We start from the raw sequence: 17,095 nt of genomic DNA, 5'->3' as shown, positions 1-17,095 counted from the left end.
GTACAAGCTTGCAATGATGCAATTTCTGGCAGAAATTTCTCTGGACTTAGTTACTAAAATACTAAAATACAGAAATCCAAAACCGTGCAGCTGCTATTGCGGCCAATCGACCTCATATCTCTTCATTCTCAGCAATGGAAAACAAATTATCAAATGCTTCCTTTTCAGCAGGTCCGACTATGGGGGGGGGGGGAACTCCAAACAATAATAGTGAGTTTTTTGTTGAAATACTGAATGTAATCAAAGTCAAGTGAAAGTAAAGTGAAATTTATCAGTTACACAGGCGGAGTGGGGGACTGGGGAAATGGGGGGGTGGCATGGGAGGTATACTGTGATTCTTGGTGGTGGAATATGTGCACTGGTGAAGGGATGGGTGTTCGAGCATTGTATGACTGAGACTTAAACCTGAAAGCTTTATAACTTTCCACATGGTGATTCAATAAATAAATAAATAGATAAATTAAAATTATTGACAAAGCTCTAGCTACAGTCACAAAGGAAAAACAGAGAACTTAAATATGTAGGATTATAGATGATGGGGATAAATTACAACATATGCTCAGAAATGCAAAGGTCATAAGAGGTTACTAAACAATTTTATGTCACCAAGCTTGATGACCTTAAACAAATGTATGAATTTTTAAAATCATACTAATACCCTAGATTGAGTCAAGAGAAGTAGAACAGACCAATTAATAGTTAGGAAATCAAAACTAATTAAATTCTCCCCAAGAATAAAGTTTAGGTCCAGTTGCATTCATTAGTGAGTTCCACCAAAACTAAAACATATATACTTAGTACTCATACAACTCAAGCTCTTCTAAAATATTGTGAAAACAGTAATTTTCTAAATAGCTTCTTTGAAGAATATTAGCCAAATACCAAAAGGAGACAAAGACACTGAAAATAAAATTATAGACTGATATATTTGATGAACACCAACGCAATGTTTGTCAACAAAATCATAAGGAACAAAATCCAACAACACATCAAAAATATCATTCACCATGATCAAGTGAATTTCATCCTAGTGGTACAAGGATGGTTCAATATATGCAAATCAACTAATAAAACTCACCATAACAACAAAAGAAAAGATAAAGATCATATATCATATCAATTTATGCAAAGAAAATTTTTGACAATATCTGAAATTCATTATCATTAAAAAAACTAAAAATTGGGGGTAGAAGTAACATAAGATGATAGTAACAGCCATATAGAATAAACCCACAGTCAATATTAAACTGAATGGTGAAAAATTTAAATTTTTTCTCCTGAGATATGGTATAAGGCAAGGTTTCCATCCCGAACCCCAACCCCTGCCTCAAAGCAGAACCAAAATAATTTATTTCGTATTGTTTGTTACGAATAAACCACTGAAAATGCTTCAAAAAAGTTTCCTTACAGAAAGGTGTGTGAAGATTGTTGTATTTCATCCAGGGACCAATAACCCCGTTATATACATATATATATGCATATATACATCTGTAAAAATATTTTTTCCTCTAAGATTGGTTGCCTTCAACTTTAGGCCCTATCAAACGTGGTGCACTACTCTTGGAATATGAGTGGTGTGAGGTGTGAGATGCTGCGTGGATGCGAACGATTCATCATAGCCATGTTACCAGACCCCATGCCAGGCTATTTCATTCTGGGCACCCCAGAGGAGAGGCCCCCTCCATGCCCCAAGGAACTCAGTCCCGGTAGTCAACAACTTCCAGAATTCAATTGTCATACTCACGGCCACTGTCCACACACTCGGTCAGCCTCACCCGTGAGTGAATCTGCAGAAAACTATCACTGTATCACTATCACTGTCATCCTGTTGTTCGTCTGTTTACTTGAGCGGGCACCAGTAATGTCTCTATTACACTCAGCCCTGAGATTTTGGCAGCCTCTCCTTACTCGTCTTTCCCAAAAATTGGAGGCTTTTTCAGGGTCAGGGAAATGAGACCTGTCATTACTGTTTTTGGCATATCAAATACTCCATGGGTAGCTTGCCAGGCTCTGCCGTGTAGGCAGGATACTCTTGGTAGCTTGCCGAGCTCTCCAAGAAGTATGTATATATCTATTACTGTATTAGGGATATGAATACACCACGGGGAGCTTGCCAGGGTCTCCCGTGCAAGCAGTAAACTCTCGATAGCTCATCAGGTGCTCAAAGAGAGAGAACTAGGCTATTCGATGTGGCTGCTGCAGAAAACTAAGGAACCCTTTTTTTGATAATTTTTAGGGAATTATTTGTAACAAGCGATCACACGAATCATGAATCACAAAATCCCATTGATCATAGATTTCTCAAGCGGGCTCAGTAACCTCTCCATTCGTTCTATCCCTGAGATTTCAGAAGCCTCTCTCCACTCGGCCCTCCCAATGATGATGCCGATGATGTCACACTGGAGGCTCTTTCAGGGTCAGGGGAATGAGATCCGGCTTGTTACTGGCTTTAGTATATGGATACACCATGGGAAGTTTGCGAGGCTGTCCCATGTGGGCAGGAAACTCTCAGTAGCTTGCTAGTTTTTCCCAGAGGGAGAAGTAGGTTACAAGTATTGTAACAAGCAATACAAAATAAATTATTTAGTTCCTGCTATTGGGGCAGGCATGGGTGGTAATTGGGAAGATTTAAAATAGTGGTGATGGGAAGGTGTAATGGTAGTGGGGTTGGTGTTGGTATATTTAATGTAATAAATTATTGTGAAAAACTTTTAAAATAATATTTTTAAATGGGGAAAGGAGGTAAGAAGATACTTCCCCAAGGAATACATATGGATAGCCAATAAATATATGAAAAAGTGCTCATGATCACCCATGATTAGGGAAATGAAAACCCAAATAATAATGAGATGAGATGTCATCTCAGAACAGTGGAAATGCCATATATTAAAAACTCTAAAATCTTAGTGCTGGATTTGTGGTCAAAAGGAAACCCTTATCAACTGTTGATGGAAATAACACCTGATTCAACTTCTTGGCAAGCAATACAGAGAATTCTTTTAAAATAATAGAACTACCATACAACCCACTGACAACACTTTGGCATCTATGCTCCAAACACAAAAACATTAATTTAAAATAATATAACCCAAACATGAAAGCTTGTAACTATCTCACAGTGATTCAATAAAATTAAAATAAATTAATTAATATAAATAAAATAATATATGCTTGAAAGCTGGGGCAAGATGGCAACTGCGAGGAAAGCGCTGCCACGGAGGCTGGCAGGCTTGAGTCCCTCTGGGCTGTAAGTGCCAGGCTGACACCCTGACAGTTGGGTCGGCAGCTGCTCACTGGGAGGAGACACTGGACACTTCTTCAGGCAAGAATCATCAACACTTCATCTATGAGTGCTTTTCCCAGCCAGGTGAAAAGTTGTGGAAGTTGGTCCCCAAGATGGACTACAAAATAAAAAGAATATTGTACCTACTGCAGTGAAAATCAAGCTTACAGTCATGCTTTCTGAAGCTGGACTCCCTGTTTCAGAAGCCACAGCTTTGTGTCTCCCAAGTGGGTGCCTCAGATGGCTGACCATACTGAAGTCTTGAAGGACATCTAGAAATTTCCTGGCATCAATTACCCAGTCCTGACCCCAAATTTCAAAGGCTTCCAGGTGGCAGTTGCTGCTGGAGCCAAGGAAGTGAGCATCTTTGGAGCTGTCTCAGAGCTCTTCACTAAGAACATCAACTGCTCCATTGATGAGAGTTTGCAGCGGTTCGATGAAGTACTGAAAGCAGCTCAGGCAGCCAATATCCCTTGCGCAGTTATGCCTCCAACATGCTTGGATGCCCCCATGAAGGGAAGATCTCCCCGCTAAAATAGCTGAGGTCTCCAAGAAGTTGTACTCAATGGGCTGCTATGAGATATTCCTGGGAGACCCTATCAGCATGCCTGGCATCATGAAGAACATGCTGTCTCCTGTCATGGAAGAAGTGCCAGTGACTGCCCTTGCTGTCCACTGCCATGATATCTATGGCCAGGTCCTGGCCAACACCTTGATGGCCCTGCAGAAGGGTGTGACTGTTGTGGACTCTTCTGTAGCTGGACTTGGAGGCTGCCCACATGCACAAGGGGCTTCAGGAAACTTGGCCACCAAGGACCTTGTCTACATGCTCATTGGCTTGGGTATTCAAACGGGTGTGAACTTCCAGAAGCTCCAAGAAGTTGGAAACTTTATTTGTCAAGCCTTGAACAGAAAAACCAGCTCCAAAGTGTCTCAAACTACCTGTAAACTGTGAGTCGCTTGCACCCCACTCCACCCCACAAGCCCTGGGGACTGTGGGCATAAGGACACAGCACTGATAATTCGCAGATGGCAAGTGAAGAGGGAATGAAATGAAAAGAGCTCGCGGTGCCTCACAGCCAGCTCTGCACACAGGTCTCTCCTGGCAGAGAGGAGCGGAGCAGTAGGCCCTCCTCCAAGACCTGTGTGTGAGAGGCTGCAGTCTCAGGAGCATAGCAGAGTGTCTGAGGCACTTGGGGATCAATTCCCTAGCTCTGGTCTCCAGTGGACCAAGTCTCTGTGTGGATGTAATCTTGTAGTTGGCTTCACAGTTCAGCTGTGGTCTTGGGTCATTGCTCTTCAGCTTCATAGGGCAAAAGGGCATGGAGTTGTTCCCCAAGCTGGTGACAGTATTTGCTGGTAGGTTGAGAGTGAGCTGCAGTGGGGTCACCAACACTCCAACATCTCTGGGAAATCTTCTCTAAAAGTGATTTTTGAAAACACCTTATGAAGTTAAAAGTTTGATGAGGATCATTCCAGTGAAAATAAATAAATTAATTAAATAATATATACAGACCTATGCTCATTGCAGTACTTAGCCCAACAGCAAAGACATGGAAACAACAAAAATCCTCAACTATGAATGAATATATCAAGCATTTGTGTCAAATACACACAATTTAACACTGTGTAGATATGAAAATAAAACATAATTATGTAAATTTCTACTACATGGGTGGAATTAGGGGGAATCATGCTGAGTGAAGCCAGAAGAAAGGGATAGACAGAATGATCTCTCTCATATGTGGTATTTAAAGATACACAGTAAGGAATCAACATATTGCCAGATAACAGAACTGAATAGTTGTATCACAAAATGAGTATGTGCATGCATGTGTGTGTGTGTGTGTGTGTGTGTGTGAGTGGGAAGTAGACAGGAAAGGTCCTTGTAGGATTTTGGTGGAGGTAAATGGGTATTCTGATGATTGGTGTGTTTGTTCAGTGTATGAATAAAAACACCATTAATAGTATTGTAAATCTTAGAACCTAAATAATGGTTTAATTAAAGACTCATTATAACTGATTAACAGGAAATGCATATTAATACCTATGAGACTCAGGTGTTGATCATGAAAGATTTTGAAGTAATGGAATAATAAATATATATGTATAGCTAAATAATAATCACCAGCTTCAATTTTAGTTACATTTGAGATGCATAAAAATAAAGAAGGTAGGGGCTGGAGCCATAATACAGAGGGTAGGGCATTTGCCTTGCTCGAGGCTGACCCAAGTTCAATTCCAGCATCCCATATGGTCCCCAGAGCACCGCCAGGAGTAATTCCTGAGTGCAGAGCCAGGAGTAACCCCTGACATTGCCAGGTGTGACCCCAAATGCAAAAAAATAAAATAATTTTTTAAGTAAACTTTTTTTTTCTTTTTGGGTCACACCCATAGATGCACAGGGGTTACTCCTGGTTCATGCACTTAGGAATTACTCCTGGCAGTGCTTGGGGGACCATATGGGATGCTGAGAATTGAACCCGGGTTGGCCGCATGCAAGGAAAATGTCCTACCCGCTGTGCTATCGCTCCAGGCCCCAAGTAAAAAAATTTTAAATGAAGAAGGCAGCTCAAGAGATAACAAAAGATAGTGGAAAGTGTTGACAGTGAGAATCAGAGAGAGAGAGAGAGAAAGAGAGAGAGAATATATCCAAGGACTTAACTCAGGTATACCAAACTTCTTTTTCCTGTATAAAATTGTTGCTCAGAAATAAAACAATGTGTGAACCAACAGAATAATGATTCTTCTTCAATTTAATAAGACCTAGAGAAATATTAAATACCAAGATTATTAGTTTTATCCACATTTTCTTCCAGATTCCATGTTCCCTCTGATATATGAGTAACCCCAAACTGGGAGACATATCTATGATTAATGTTTATTTACACTGATCAATATTTGGTTACCACAGATGTTCAGTGAGAAGGACTGTGGAAGAGATAAGACTGGCAGAGGAACTTGGGGACTGAAATAAGAGACCAAAGCCATTTTTTTAAGAGGATCGGGACTGCAAACCTAGAAATTAATGGGAAGCCATAAGAAATGGAGTATAAGAATACATATATACGTATATACCTATATTTGTAAGCTCACATTGGGGAGAATGAGATCATGTAATGGAGAACCTTAATGTAAGAAGTAAAACCAGAAAAGTCTTCATTGATGTCAGGGCAATCAAGGCCTGAATCACTTATAAATAGAATAAAAACCAGGAATACAAGAGATATTTGACAAAAGTGAAATGAGAGGGAAGCAATTTGTTTGAGAAATAAATGAGAAGAAAAGAGAGAAGTGAGAGAAGTGAGCAAGAAGCACCCGGCCTCCAGGGAGGCGGATTGTCAACAAAAATGGGGAGAACTATCGAAGCATTTCATATGGGAAGTAAGTGAAGGAATAATAAAATTCTTGCAACCTGTAAATCTACAAATCCCATATGACCCAAGAAATCTTTTACTAAAAGTGTACCTCAGTGAAGTCTACTGGGTAGACTAAAAGTCTACCCAGTGCATAGAAAGTAGTGTACTAGAACATTTGCACCACCCTTGCTTGCAACCTGGAAGTTCCAGGCAATTTAAGGGCTCTTACTGAGGACATGGCTGGTTTCAGCAGTGAAGGAATAGTCAAGGGTACCAAGAAATAATTACCACAGAGGTGTGCAGGGTAGTCAAGACAAAGGAAGGTCCTTTATGACAACACTAGTTGGCAATGATCCCTCTGGACAAGAACTGCGTGTTGGAAGTAGATAAAGGGATATACATGATACCTTTCAGCATCTTTATTGCAAATCATAATGCCTAAAATGAGAGAGAAAGAGAAAGAGAGAGAGAGAAAAGAGAGGTACCTGCCATAGAAGAAGTCGGGGGTGGGGGGTGACTTGGAAGTGTGGAAGGGAACCTGGAAACACTGGTGCTGGGAAGTTACACTAGTGTTGTAACATTGTATGACTGAAACCCAATCATGAACAGCTTTGTAATGCTCTAACTCATGGTGATCCAATTAGAAAAAGAATACCAAAAGAAATCAAAGTTAAAATTGAGTTCACAGGGAGCAACAAGGAAAGATCTTAGTGCCATAGAGCAGTATGAAACAGAGGCATGGTGACATCCATAATACACCGTTATGTAAAATCAAAACACACCTTATACTTACCAAGTTATGGGGGGAAGTATAAACACCAAACATCTGAAGTATTGCCACATTTTGCATAGCAGGGAATAGAGTGTCTAGACATGAATGATGGACAGAGATTCCTTCCACAAGAAGGAAATGACAATCTGAAACAATAACATGATCCACCATAGAAGTTGTTTTAAGCTTGTTACTGAATTTCCCTACATTTGGTTCTGAAAATATTATTTGCTGTATCCTTCTCTATTTAGACTCCTAGGAGAAATTGCTCTCTGATAATAAACCCCATACAGCTATATTTCTGGTGAGTTATTATTTTCATTTAATATACACTCCACTGTCTACATTGGCTTATAAGAAATTTCAGTTGGTGAGACTGGAGCGATAGCATAGCAGGTAGGGCATTTGCCTTGCACGTTGCCAACCCGGTTTGATCCCCAGCATCCCATATAGTCCCCTGAGCACCACCAGGAGTAATTTCTGAGCTTAGAGTCATGAGTAACCCCTGTGTATAGCCGGGTGTGAACCAAAAAGCCAAAAAATAAAAGAAGAAATTTCAGTTGACTTCTGCATGATGCAGGTTGACCATGTCTCCATCTTAGTGTCTCTACCTTTATTTTTTCTTCCATCTAATTTATCGCTTTCTTGTCATTTAGCTTATTTACTGCATGGAGGGGGTGGTGTGTCACATGCAGTGGTATTGATAAATAAAAGTTAGTCCTGGTTCTTCACTCAGGACTCACTCCTTCAGGACTCAAATATTATGTGAGATGCTAGAGATCAAACCAAGATCAGCTTTGTGCAACGGAAGCACCCCACCCACTATATTAACTCCAGTCCCAAGATATGTCTTTGTTGACAATTGTTTCATATAACATTGATTATATAACATTTTGATGGCATATGATAAGATAGGGTTCCTAAGTCTCTCCCATTTTTCAGAACGTCTGAGATGGAAACTATGTCAAGGTTAGAGCATTCTTAGCCTTGTGTTGAATGAGTAGGAAAAGGCTACCTAACAGCAGAGGGTTGCTCTCTTTCCTTAACTCTCTTTCTGGGAAAGATAGTCCTCAGAACTCTAACTCTTTAGAAGAGTAAAGCCATACAGAGTAAGACCTTAACATTCGACACTCTACTGCAATAGCCAAATTCATTGTTGAGAGAAATGCTATCCCAACATCAAAGGTGGAAGGACAGATGTAATTGTTAAAGTTCCAACAGATAATTTCATCCTTGCCCTTAAGGGAAGCTAGTGATGTCTACTTTTCCACATTTTACAGATCTTCATATTTGAAAGATTTCTCTATGACATGTCTTGAAGGGTGGGGAAGGCCATGTCCAGTGAGCTTCCCATTCGTTTAGAATAGTAATGACCTGGATCAGAACCTGCCAGTAGAAGTTCTGAGCAACCACTTGGCCATCATAATCATCCATTAGTATATCAGATGAGCCATCAACGGTATTCTGGGTGACAGCAAAATGCATCTATTCTGGTCCTAAGTCCCTCCATGATGCCAAAGTTGCATGAATGATCTTGACCAAGAACATCTAGCTTGTGGTGCAGGGAAATTACTAACAATATCTATGGATTTGTCCTACTTTTCATGATTCAGGTCCATCACAAACATAAAGTTATCAGTCAAAAGTGTATGAATGTTTATCCTTTTAGTTCCACCATTTAAGTGAGTCCCAACATAATCCAGAGTTGTGAGATAAATGAAGACATGAGAGTAGTGAAGACTCCACATATCCATCATCAGAAAACCCCATTTGATATTGACCAAATCTCCATCCTAAAATATACAGGTAAGCTTTGCATTGATGTTAAGTTTCTTTTTCTCAGATTTGACTTTGCCGTTGAACTTGCATGTGTAGAAAGCATCATACTGTAACACGTAGACCATGTAGCTCGAGTAGATGGAAAGATGGTTGATGGCAGTAATACCCACTTCGCTATAGTTAAAGGCAACTCTAGTGGCCATGCATTCAATGAGGTCAATTCTGTTTATTCCCACTGCCACCATTATATCTCAAGAATTCAGTTAGCACTGCAGAAGAGATGACCTTTGTTGAATAGGGTGGATGTATCTTGCATTTTTATGTGTGAATTTATAATGAATTGTGCACCAGTTAAATATATTTTAATTTCTTTTGGTAAAGTATGCCACACTCTGCCATATCCAGGGCTTACTCCTAGCTCTGCAACCAGAGATCACTCCTGGAGGGCTCGGGAGACCATAAGGGGTGCCAGGAATTAAACTTCACTTAGCTTCATGCAACTTACCCACTGTACTGCTTCTCCAGACCTCTAGAAAAAAAATAAACAGATAAATGTTTAAGCAACGTAAAGAATAAAAATATTATGCAGAGTATAAACATATTTCGTTCCTCACTGCTTTCAGCCTTTGATTCCCCATCTCAGTAGTAACCACTCTGACATATCTAAATTGAACACTTAGGTCTCACCTATAATGATAGCACATTAGACTTTCTGAGTAATAAAAATCCACGTTCTTTAATTTTGAAAGACATTTTCCAATTACTTATCAAAAAGTTTGTACTAGGTTACAATCGAACAATGTGTGAAAATACCAGTTTTCCCACAATCTCTTTATACTGTGCATTATCACAGAATGCCCTCAGCACATTGTCAGAATCCTAATTGCTGCTAAATTAATGAAGATATCTTAAAGCCACACATATTTTTATGTTTATATATTTTGAAAATGTTTTATTGATTTATAAGAATTTTTATATATTAAAGATAGCATTTTTAAAAGATAGTATATCATTGTTGCCATCTTAAATTTTTTTAATTAGAAGGAACACACATAAGCCACGCTCAAGGCCATTCCCCAGACACTCGGGCCAAGCCTCACACATGAGTGAAGTCCAACAATACCCAGGTAATGCGGAACTTTGTGACCTTGGACTCTGGGCTCAACAGAACTTGAGCGGGGATCCTCTGTCCATTTCCCCCCAGTCTCAGGCGACCCAGGGGTCAGTTACGCCCATAAGCGACCTTCTGCTGGTGCCAGACAGTCTCCTCATTGACCACCACCCAGATCACACAGCTTTTTCTCCTGGAAGAAAGCAACATGACGCCCACCATAGCCATGCCACCAGGCCATTTCACACGAGGCACCCCAGAGGGGGGCGGGTGAGAGCCCTCCTCGCCCCAAGGGACCCAGCCCTGGCAGCTGAAAACCTCCAGAACCCAACCACCACCACGCTCAAGGCTGTTCCCCACATGCTTGGGTCAAGCCTCATGCATAAGTGAATGTATTCCTGGACACATCATAAGACACTCCCTACCCATTCTCCATAAGTATCACACCACATTTGACGATGCTCAAATAGTAAGTAACAAGCCAAAGAGGTAAATATAAGTATATATATATATATGCATATATACTTAGTTTCAGATATATGTATGAAAGCTCAGATATATATACTCAACCTTTAACAACATGTTAGTGATATTCTAAAGAATGTCTTAATGGCCTCTGCCAAAATAGAACAATCTTCACACTATCTCCTCTATGGATACTTTTTTATAGCATTTTCAGTGGTTTTCCATAAGAGACAATACAAAATACATTATTTCAGTTGTGCTTTGGAATAGGGGTTGGGGCTTGGGATGGAAACATGCCAAATTTGGTAGTGGGAATGTATGATGGTGGTGGGACTGGTGTTTGAATGTTAACAGTAATCAAATATTGTGAACTACCTTAAAAAATAAAAAAATTTTAAAAAGAAGGAACACACATAATAGAAACATACATACATATATACATAAATAAATAAATAACCACCTAAAATATATGACAAAATCTCCTGCCCCCACACCAGGCTGTCTTCACCAAGGTCCCCTCAGAGGGAGGTCAGTTGAGTTTCCCTCCCCGCCCCCAACAGAGTTTCACCATCTGAAAGCCTCCAGAACCCAGCCACAGCCATGCTCAAAGCCACTCTCCACATGCTTGGAGGAGCCTCACCCATGAAGGAACTGACAGAGGAATCTAGGTATGCAGGACCCATGGCTGAGATCTCCAAGCCTGCTCAGATCGGGACTGGGCCTCCTCCACGCAGATCCCCAGTTTTCCAGTAGCTTGGCAGTCACACCCACAAACAGCCCCAGTGCCGTGTAATCTCATCAATGGCCAAGATCCAGAGACTATAAAACAAAGTTCCCGAAAGAGAGCGATGCAGAATCTCGCATGGCAGAGACTGGCAAGCTACCTGTGGTGTATTCGATATGCCCAAAACAGTAACAATAATAGGCCTCATTCCCCTGACCCTGAATGCAACAGGGACAAGTGGAGAGGTTATTGGCATCTTCTCATGCAAGTCAATGAGCAATGGGACGACAGTGATACAGTGAAAACACACATTTGAGAAAGCATGACTAGTCCTCACAAGAAATCTTGATTTTCTTATGCATCTGTCCCTCTCATTTCTTTTTATATTGAAGCAATATAATTTGGCATTATGACCCCTCACTAACAAGACAAAACTCCAGATTCCATAAGTAAAAATGGGTTTAATGAACTCTATGGGAGAAGACTGAATTTTTTAGCAGCTATCTCACATAATGTATATTTTTTAATGTACATAGAAAAATGTAACATTTTTTAAAAAATTAGAGCCAAAACACAAAGACTCCACATTAAACCAAACAATGTACTTCCAGGCAATGTGTGTCTGTAATCAGTTTGTGTACCCCCAGTAAGGCCAGTCGTAATATACTGGAAGTAGAGGGAGACAATTTTCCCTATGTGGGCATGCTGTGGCCATGGCCAATTCACTTGAAAGCCAATATGTTTTCAACCTCACATTAGCAAGAAAATTTCCCCAGTTTTAGTTTGGAGAGGTTTTGTTGTTATTATTGTTGTTCAAAAAAGAAAAACTCTCGCATTGATCTGGTTTATAAACCACAGCTGCTCTGTGGCTGGCCCTGCCGGTGATGGTTTATATTTGCATTATTTCAGAAATCTTTCATGCTTCCTCTATTCTTCCAAAAATCCTTGATACTTCAAAATTAGGCAATATCTTCAGAATTTAAAAAAATAACATTCTTGCCATTTTTGTGGTATTTTTAACCATTTGCAAATAAGTAGTGTTTATTTAAAACATCTATGACTTCAAATATTTGAACAACTTATATATGGACTATTAATATTAAGCTCCACATGCAAATCAGTTCCATTGGACTGAACTGGGGAGAGCATCGTTTTACAGCATAAAATTGAGATGTTATGAAAAACAACAATAATGACAAATAACTATGTCTCCTGCATTTCCAAATTTTAGCCACTTCTTTGCTTTACATCAATTCTTTATTACTTACTGATAAATACCTTGCTCAAGATAATGTCCTAGAATAACATTATAGAATATTCTCATCAATGTATTGCTTCTTGAATTTTTCTGAGCACTTTTTTTTATGTTTTCTTTTGGAGATACCCTCATGATAAATAAGGTTTTATGCATACAACATTCTAGCACCATACCCTCCACCCATGTCTTGTTCCTTTGAATAAAGAAATGGTGATATATATGCGTTCATGTTTGTGCACACATATATACACACACAGTGGAATATTATTATGCTATGAGAAAAGGTAAAATCATTACATTTGCCCCTATGTAGATGGAACTGGAATATATCATGCTAAGTGAAGTTAATCTGAGCATTTTTTCACCAGTGTAACTTATTTGCTTTGCTTCTAGAAAATAAAGGTTTATGATAAAAAATTTTTTCAAAAAATATGCCAAAAACAATATCAAAAATTTAATAAATAGTCAATATTATTTAACATTATCTATATAGAACTCAGCCAACATATTGCTTTTCAAACGCAGTTCAGTCATTCATACCTTCCAAATGGCCTCAATATCACATTACTAACTCAAGAGAGAGTCCTTGGAACATATCTTATGAGGAAGGAAAATAGTATATATTCCCAGGACAGGAAAGTAGGTGTGATGCCTCTGAACGCTGGGATCTAGTTTAAGGCTCAATCTTATCAAATAATAGTTCTGTGTTTTTGATGACCTTGAACACTGCCTGATGAGAGGAAGCATATTTTGTCAAGTATATGTGGAAATGCAAATCGCTGCCTCTCTGTCAAGTGTAAGATCTCCATAGTTCTATTCTACCCTCCTTTACCCTCTCTTTCTTATTTGAGTGTCAAATTTCCCTGGTCATACAGCCTGGCCCTAGCTTATCCCCATAGAATATGGGGCTAACAGGTGGTGGTTGCAGAAACCCTTATTCCAGAATTCCTGACTCCAGCAGCTGTGCTCGCTATAAGTCATTTCAAAAATACAAACAGTGGGACCCTCTGTTCCTAAAGACTATGATCTGAGAGGTCTTCTAACCCATTTTGGCATCCAGAGTGGCTTCTTACAGAAATGCATCTAGACTGTGAGCTGTGCCACAACTCCGTGCCACCCGGGGAGGGATTTTCCCTATCTACCCTATTTTTCTGCATGGAAAATGGTGGCAGCGGCAACATCCATGTGACGAGAGCCACCTCCTAAGACTCCCAACCCAGAGGTATGAGTTTTGCAGTGATGTGGCTCATAGGCGATCATGGGAAGGGGGCATTATCGGCACGCCTTCCGCCCAGATAAGATCCGGAGCTGTCATGTGAAACGGACCCTCTGCTCCTAAAGACTATGATCCAAGAGGTCTTCTAACCCATTTTGGCACCCAGAGCGGCTTCTTACAGAAATGCATCTAGACTGTGAACTGAGCTAAAATATCAGAAATCCAAAACCGCACGGCCGCTATCACGTCCACGCAAGCTCATAGAGTCTTTATTCTCAGCAATAAAAAGAATTTATTAAATGATGCCTTTTCAGCAGACCTGATTGTTGGGGGAAAATTCCAAACTATAATAGTGAGTTCTCTATTGAAACATTGAATGTATTCATAGTATAGAGAGAATAAAGTGAAGATAATTAGCTACTTAGGTGAGGGCTGGGTGGGAGGGGGGTATATTGGGGTTCTTGGTGGTGGAACATGTGCACTGGTGAAGGGATGGGGGTTTAATGTCATTATATGACTGAGACTTAAACCTGAAAGCTTTGTATTTTTTTCATGGTGATTCAATAAAATAAAAACTTAATTAAAAAATTACAAACAGTAATATTGCTGTCAATAGGAAATAACTGTGTAGAAAGAACTCTTCAGTAATCTGTTCTCAAATGGGAAGCCACCATTAGCATTAGTCTAAATGATCTTGTGTTGATTTAAAATGCTTCTTTATCATTTCAACTTGTGGGCAATGTAGATTGGAACTCCCCTATGTTGGTTTCCTTATGTGAATTGTATCTCCATGACTTCAGAGTAACCTTTGGACGAAATGAAAAGGTTTTTGCTGTTTGTACTTCACTGAGAATAGTGAAATTTGGACTTTAGAAAATGTAAAGTCCATAAATAAATGAGGAAAAGGAAATGAATGTTTTTAAATAAATATTTATTAAAGAATTGCGATTTACAAAGGTAATGATAGTTGAGCTTTAGGTATATAATATTTCCACATGAGCCCCACCACCAGTATAAACTTGCCTCCACCAGTGCTCCCAGACTCCATCTCTCTATCCCACCTTCCACCGTACAGGCACATTACAAAGTTTGGTGATTGCAACTTAGATCTCATGTTTTTAGTATCAAGTCAGTGCTTTGGATATAAAGCTATATTACTTCTACAGTATAACTGAAACCCTGACCTCTGTTCCCCTGTTACTTCCTATTCTACACTTCCTCCTTCCCCTATTGATTTTTTGATTCTTTGTCCTTCTCCTTCCTAAACTCTGCTGTCAAAGGTGCTGTAGGAATCCTCCCTTACTACATTACATTTCTTCATCCAGTTATTGTATATACCACAGACAAATGAGATCATCCTGTTTTATTTTTCCTTCCTATGGCTTACTTTACTGAGTATGATGTCTTCCAGTCTAAGCAGGTTGCAGGAAATTGCATAATTTTATTGTTCCTTACAATAATATCTCAATTATTGTACTGAGTGCAGTAATTAATAATGGTGCACATGTGTCATTTTGAATGAACAGTTTGTTAGATATTTTTGTTCTAGGGATAGATGAACAAAAATAGAATTTCTGGGTCATATAGTAGTTCAATTCTAGGGTTATTTATTGTGGACTCTATACTATTTTACCTGGGGAATAACAAAACAACATTCCCACCAGCAATGGATAAGAGTTCCTTTTTCACCACATCTCTGCAACAGAGATTCTTACTGCTATCTTTTGTAACCTTTCACTTATTTTTCTTTCTTTAATTTTATTTTTAATTTTAGTTTTTGAATCACTGTGAGAACAGTTACAAAGCTTTTCAGTTTAAATCTCTGTCATACAATGATCAAACACCCATCCCTTTTTTTTTGTGAACTTTATTTTATTTTATTTTATTTTTTTTTAATTTATTTTTTATTTTTTTTTAATTTATTTATTTTTAATTAGAGAATCACCGTGAGGGTACAGTTACAGATTTATACACTTTTGTGCTTATACTTCCCTCATACAAAGTTTGGGAACCCATCCCTTCACCAGTGCCCATTCTCCACCACCCGTAAACCCAGTGTCCCTCCCACCCTCCCCAATCCCATCTCCCCCCCACCCCACCCTGCCACTGTGGCAAGGCATTCCCTTCTGTTTTCTCTCTCTAATTAGCTGTTGTGGTTTGCAATAAAGGAAACACCCATCCCTTTACCAGTGCACATTTTCCACCACCAAGAACCTCAGTATATCCCCCATCCCACCTCTCCTCCTGCCTATGTGGCAGATGATTTCCACTTTACTCTCTCTCCACTTTGATCACACTCAATATTTCGACAAAAGACCCAACATTATTATTTGGAATTTTCCCCAACAATCAGACCTGCTGAAAAGGCATCGTTAGATAATTTGTTTTCTATTTCTGATTATGAAGAATATATGATGTCACGTGACCACAAAGCAACCACGCTATTTTGGATTTCTGATATTTTAGTAATAAGTCTGGAGGGATTTCTGTCAAAAGCCTCTGGGTTCCGAGATTGGTATGTGTGCCTCTGGGATCATGGCCATTCAGGAGCCAGGAGCCGTTCATAGGCAGCAACTTGGAGCATCGTCAGTGCAGGGAGAGTGGCCATTTCCACCCCCCATTCCATGAGGCCCCACGTGTCACGTCACTGCAGTCTCATACCTGCCTGTCCCATAGGCTCTGAAAAGGTGGCAGCCAATGCGAATCCAGGGATAAAAGGCAGAATGGATAAACACCTTTCCCCACCCGAGGTGGCATGGCACCATAGTTTAATGCTCAGTCCAAATGCATTTCTGCTAAAAGCTGCTGGGTTCCGAGATTGGTCTGTGTGCCTCTAGGATCATGGCCGTTGAGCCAGGAACTGTTCGTGGGCAGCAACTCAGGGCCTCGTTGGGGCAGGGAGAGAGGATGGTTCCACCCCCCCCCCATCCCATGAAGCCCTACATGTCACCACTCTCTCTCTAGTTTGGGGCAGGGACAGATGCTAGATCATTTATTTTCCATTGCTCATTTTGCGGGCTTCAGAATAGTCCTGATAGCCACATACTGTAGCAATGCTTATTGAAGCTGAGTGGTGTTTGTTGATCATTGTGAGTACTTTCAATATTCCAGGTAACAATCCTTTATCT

General features: G+C 39.8%; 1 pseudogene; it reads left to right on the top strand.

The window, feature by feature from the left end:
- The first annotated feature begins 3,377 nt into the window (after nt 1–3,377).
- On the top strand, nt 3,378–4,238 carry LOC101536959 (hydroxymethylglutaryl-CoA lyase, mitochondrial-like; annotated as a pseudogene).
- Nucleotides 4,239–17,095: the final 12,857 nt, after the last annotated feature.

Source organism: Sorex araneus, chromosome 3, assembly GCF_027595985.1.
Source record: "Sorex araneus isolate mSorAra2 chromosome 3, mSorAra2.pri, whole genome shotgun sequence".
Taxonomy (NCBI): Eukaryota; Metazoa; Chordata; class Mammalia; order Eulipotyphla; family Soricidae; genus Sorex; species Sorex araneus.
This window is presented reverse-complemented; position numbering and strand designations above follow the sequence as displayed.